The 6,437-nt window shown below is 39.9% G+C and overlaps 1 protein-coding gene across 1 annotated transcript in view; it reads right to left on the reverse strand.

The window, feature by feature from the left end:
* Nucleotides 1-6,437, reverse strand: part of LOC140930604 (sperm microtubule inner protein 11-like) — a 287,809-nt gene that overhangs the window by 126,893 nt on the left and 154,479 nt on the right. The gene's annotated exons all lie outside the window — the stretch shown is intronic.

Genomic DNA, 6,437 nt, shown 5'->3' on the forward strand with positions numbered 1-6,437 from the left:
ATTGGAAAAATCCAGACACATTCAAATGTCAATCTGCGTGTTCTTACTTGAGAACGCAGAACAGTATATTGTCACATTCTATACCATACCATTCCATACCATTCTATACATCTCTCTTATACCAAAGAGACCAGATCAGACTCTACCTTGATACCACAGAGTAAAGTAACCACATGTAGATCTCTTTTATTCCGTAGAAACCAGATCGTGCTGTATCTTGATACCATAGGATAAAATAACTGTATCTCTGTTATACCATAAAAACCAGATCGTGCTATACCTTGATACCACAGGATAAAGTAACAAGATCTCTCTTACACCGTAGAAACCAGATCGTGCTGTACCATGATAACACTAGCCTCCCACGCAGACGTTCTTAGGGGTTCGTCACACGTTCCTGCCCCACAAACGTCTGCAGAACCGAAAGACAAATTCGTTTCCCACTGTTCACAAATATCAGCTGGAGATCACATGCAGATTATCGGAGATCCATTCGGTGCTGTTGAAGTCAAAGTGTTGGCAAGCCAAACACATACGTACAAGCTCTGTAGCGTGTGATACGTGACCAAAGATTTTTGCTCCAGACGAGAATTTAGGAGAGAAACGGTGGTTGTTGTATATTTCTCTCTGTACAGGCTGGATTAGATGTTATTTGCTCATAAAGTTGTTCTTTGGGTGATGCAACGGCGGGGTTACCTTGTAAGACTGAACAAAAGGCAGAATATTTTTTCACACTTTCTTGTTTTGTAGTAAAGCCGACTTCCGTTCAGCAAATTTAACCTCTGAGGTATTTTTTTTCAATGAGATTGTAAGGGTAGCCACTAGTAAGAACACTTGTGAGTTAACTTAGTAGTTTGTTCTAAAACTGTAAGGTCTTCACCTTTCATGAGACCTCACTGACCTTTTTTGAGCTATAAAGTCAAGCGCGAAATTTTTCAGGGTCCAAAGTGCACTTCCCAGATCTGGAAGTCTGCTGTGATTGGTCTACGTGTTTTTCTGCTCAAGTCAGCAGACGTTCATGGGGCAGGAACGTGTGACAAACCCCTAAGAATGTCTGCGTGGCAGGCTATGATACCACAGGATACAGTAACTAAATCTCTCTTATACAATAGAAACCAGATCATGCTGTACCTAAATACCACAAGATAAAGTAACTGGGTCTCTCTTATACATGTACCATAGAAACCAGATTGTGTTGTACCTTGATACCACAGGATAAAGTAACTAGATCTCTCTTACACCATAGAAACCAGACAGTGCTGTACCTTGGTGCCACAGAATGCAGTAACTAGATCTCTCTTATAGCACAGAAATCAGATCTTGCTATACCTTGTTTGATACCACAGCATACTGTACCTACAGTAGATCTCTCTTATACCATAGAAACCAGATCGTGCTGCACCTTGGTACCACAGGATACAGTAACTACAGTAGATCTCTCTTATACCATAGAAACCAGATCGTGCTGTCCCTTGATACCACAGGATACAGTAACTAAATATCTCTTATACCATAGAAACCAGATCGTCCTGTACCTTGATACCATTGGATAAAGTGACTAGATCTCTCTTATATCATAGAAACCAGATCGTGCTGTTCCTCGATACCAGAGGATAAAGCAACTGGGTCTCTCTTATACCATTGAAACCAGATTGTGCTCTATGTTGATACCACAGTTTGAGGTAAGTTGATCGTTTTAATTGTTTTTGTGCCACAGAGATCATATCTGTCTATACATTGAGACTGGAACTAGTTTTCTATCTCAACTCCCTCAAGGCCGGAGATCCCTGGTTCAAGGCAAAGACAGGGCAGACTTGAGATTTATCTCGTCTTTAAGGGCATTTTCTAGGCCATTCCACATGACTGTCCCCCCAAACAAAAAAAAATGAAATTTAAGTTCTATTTAGGAGTCGGTTGGTACAAATTTACACACATTGTACAATATGTACACGCATTGAGGGACGACTGACTAAATCCCACGTAGTTCGTTGCGCAACCGTCAGACGCTAATATTGAAATAATTATTAAGGAATTCGCTCATGCTTCAAAGTTATTACTGGTTGTCGCTGTACTTGTCTCTTTAAAGCTCAACAATTGCTTTGAAAAAATATGGGGTCATTCGCTTATGCTTCAAAGATATTACTGGTTGTCGTTATACTTGTCTCTTTAAAGCTCAACAATTGCTTTGAAATATCAAAGTTTACCACTTTAAGGATTAAAGCTGCCATTGATCGGTTCGGTCAGGCATGTTAGGCAGACACCCGCGGTGGAAGAATACACATCACGTGCAATCTTGTTGTGGGACGTGTTAAAGTCATACGCTGGAATTGTTAGATCTCTTCCTTGTCCTTTCTGCGAAAGGAATGGCCACTCAAGCCTTTTAGTTAGATGCGGGATTTGGACAGACGGGACAACTAAGGCGCTATATCCACCAAGGATAATCCACGACACTAGTGCCATGATTGTTCTTGTGTCGGGTGTTTACACTTGTAGAAACAACCATAAAGTGCCATCACATAATCCTCAAATTCTGCCAAGTCTTCCCTCAACCGTTCACGTCCCATTCCTTTTAACCAATCGAGCTGGATTTTCCACCGAACTGATATGTCACATTTGTTCTCTTGTGGACCATGGAGTTAGTTTTCTCTCAGTTGAGGATATTATTCACGAACAGTACCAACAGTCCTATTTTCGATCTCGTTACTACGAAGACAGTAAACATGTGGCAAAGTCAAATTTAGTCGATTTCCCCAAATTTGATCAATCTTCTTTCCCTTTTCCACATGTTAAAGCTATAACGGAAGTGTTCTGTTCATATACTTCTCTTTTCGGCAAGTTATTTCATGACGACATGGCCATTAGAACCTCAGTTTGGATATTCTGCGACCACACATTTAAAAGTGCTGCTAATATTGGTTTTGTAAAGGAAAGTGATGGAAAATGGATCAAACTGTTCAAATGTGTATTTATCGTTATAGGGGAAGGTGGACATATCCTACACTGGAAAATTACACGTGGTGAATCTTTTGAAGAGGTTAGAGATATCTTCATCCATCTTAAGGAGAGACTGCAGGCACGGGGAGTTGTCATTGACAACTGCTGCAAATGGAAAAGTTCCCTCACAGCCATTTTTCCTGATGTTGACATCAGACTGGATCTCTTTCATGCAGTCCAACGGTTTTTGAAAACTGTTCCAGTTGGTGCTAGAATTGGCAGTGGTATTGCCAAAGAATATGGCCTAGTTTTCCGTCGCCCATCGGATTTGGGCGAAAAACGTAACCAACCCACTGCTGATAAGGAGAAAATGCTAAAGAACTTGGCAGGGTTTGAATTGAAATGGTCAACTAAAAGATGGAATGGAAATATTATATTGAACGCAGAAGGAAGGAAGGAAGGCTTTACAGTAAAAACACATATCGAGAGGATGTCTAAGCGGCATTCCGGTCCAGTGTTCAACCTCTGACAACGAAAGGATCCATCGTTACCTGAATGCCGTTTTGCATACAAACAGAATTAGACTCGACCTAGCCTACCAGAGTTTGCTGGCATCATTACTTTGTTAGATTACAGGAAAGCGATCGTTTCGTTGAGACCTTTGGATTGCCAAAAAATGTTTCGATTTTGTATGGCTCGACAGCTATGTTACACCTAAAAAGTGGAAAAAACGAATCAACCCAAAGACTAACACCTTCAACCATTGATTATGTTAAAGACATAGTAAAAAGTTTTGTAAACTCAACTTCTTCAGAAGACCATCTCTATTGCTCGACACACAAGACTCCTTTGCAAATTGCTCTAGATGCCATAAACTTTTATGAAGTTTATGAAGGGTTGAAGAGCCTTGGAGCAACGAGATATTTATCGAAAAGTCGACTACCATCCTCAATTGGACTAAAGAACGTTTCGTTAATGAAACTGAAAGACGTTATTAGATCAAGTGAGAACTCGTTAAAGCATGACCCTGCTCAAATCAATGAAACTTTGACTGGACATGTTCAAGGGTTGGGTCTAAGTATTGCCCCTGTTCCAGGAGACGGTGACTGTTTCTTCTCATCAGTTGCCTTCTATGTGTCAAATTTACTGACAGCAACTAGTCCACATGCAGATATAGTAAACCACCTAAATAGTATGGGATTATCTGCCGACATGGCAATCACCGAACTTGCGAGAGTTCTTCGAGCACTAATAGTGGAAGAATGGACAGGCCCAAATGCAGAAGAATACATGAACTTTATAGAAGAGGATGTCGATTTCAATTTAGAGGCCAAAAAATATAGATCTGAGGGTTTGTTTCATGACCCTCTTGAAGATCTGATGCCCATGGCAATGTCCAACGTACTGAACTTGCCGTTATGTATTAGTACCTCTGAGTCACACACACCAGTCATAAGCGTTTGCCCGCTTAGAACTGTTAGTGGTTCCGTTCCAATCATGCTGGCATATACGTCCTCTGGCCCTGGTCATTATGATACTTTATTTTCAATGAAACCACTGAGTAATTCTACAGGTTCGCTATAATCATTATCTGCATGTAAACCTTATAAAGCTAAAGTAATGTGTCAAACCGATATTTTACCACCTCCTCCCTAAGCGCTTTGTTTTTCTAACTTTGATCCCTGTCAAGGCGGGGGCGGGGGGGGGAGCGCGGGTAAGTCACAAGCGAGTAAGAGGCAAACACGGTAACGTAATTATCCGTTTGACATGTACTAATGGAACAGACTGTTTTATTCTGCGAATGAACACGAAGTATGTTTCAATGATGTTTGTGCTTAACGCCTGCCGTTATAAACCTTCAGCCCAGGCCAATTCATTTGCGGGACGTAATTGTAATGGCACATCACACACTTGTAGGTTGTTAATTTTGGCAAATGCAGCATCTCAATAGCTCTCAATGGCAGTTTGCAGTCCATAAATGACATTTTATTGAGAATAGCCTGAAGGTTAAATGAAATGGAGTACTTACCCAGAGACCATTTGAAAGAGAGGAACTAGTTACAGGGATCTTAAGAACCACGAAAATAAGCAGAAATCATTTACAAAAAAAACCGTCCAAATTCTTGTAGATAAACAACTTATTTAAAAGAGAACTAGACTTGGTCACGGCGCTCAAATTGACGATTGTGCACTTAAAGGTACTGGTGTAATTATATACCTCCCTACATACTGCACATTGCCTTTGCCTTCTCTTCTTACTTATATATTTTTAACTAGTTTCTAGGGACTTGTCAAAGGAGGACGAACAGCTGTCGTTGTGGCTCTAATAAAAGCAAAAATAATGTCCAAAGGAGAAAATACAAAAGTCATGCAAGATGCCAATGCCTTCTAAAGTATCGGGGTTGCAGCAGGTTGTGCAAGTGTTCTGGACAATGCGGTGGAGGAAAGTGCAAGGAATTAGTCTTGTGTAAAGGAAACAAGGGCAGTTTACTTCCAAAGCTAAGGCATATTCTCCAGACATCAAAAAGAAACTTGCAGCCTCCGCGTAGCTCCGATTCTACGTCTGCTCTAAATTTTTAGAAGTCTGCTTATTATGTGCTGTGATTCCTTATTTCAAAAATTCAGGAAAGCAATGTGGTGTGGATGATGTTCAATCAATGTATATACAAGTTAGTGATAGTTTAATGGAGATTGACATTGCTCTTCCACTGGAAAGAAAGACTTTCAATGTCCTCGATAATGAGATAATTAAACTTAAAAAAGATTTCGATGACTAGTCGTAGCGTGTGGCTTACGATCCCCGCCAAAATTCATGTTTTGAATGCGCCGAGTGAGAATCTAATGCAGAGTTCGTATCTACTGGCTAAGGCATCAAAACTAATAAAAAGTAGCAGTGTATAAAAATTTGTTCGTCGAGTTAAAAATTGTATGGTTTGACTGTGTAATTTGACCAAGCGAGTTCAAAAGCTAAAAGACAATTGTAAAAACGTTTTCCAGTAATGTAAATTCTAAGTGTAAATTTTTGAATTCTGCCGTAAAATTGAAGTGTTGAAGTTGAAAATTTAAATCAACAACTTAAAATTTAAAACATGAATTTTGGCGGGGATCGTAACCCATAGTAGAGTTGGCCGTTATAAAGTGAATACAGTTACAATGATGCAGTAATGATCATCTATTGAGTGTCAATTGCATTGACGGTAATAAGGGACGGACCAGTAGTTTTCTGGAGGGGAGGGGGGGGTGAAAATTATCTTTTGAAAACATGACCATAAAACATATACAGTCCCGATAACTCGAACCTTCAAGGGAAATCGAGTTCGAGTTATCGGGAGCTCGAAGAAAATAGCCGAGAGTGAGGTTAAAAACAGTTTTTACTGCACAGTAAACATTTTAATCACATTTAAGAAATGTCAAGTTAAAATTAAGAGATAATCCTAGATTATAAATCAGAACGTAATGTAACAGAACGAAGCCTAAACAGAGCATGCGTTTTACTGTTTTGA

This window comes from Porites lutea, chromosome 3 (genome assembly GCF_958299795.1).
Source record: "Porites lutea chromosome 3, jaPorLute2.1, whole genome shotgun sequence".
Taxonomy (NCBI): domain Eukaryota; kingdom Metazoa; phylum Cnidaria; class Anthozoa; order Scleractinia; family Poritidae; genus Porites; species Porites lutea.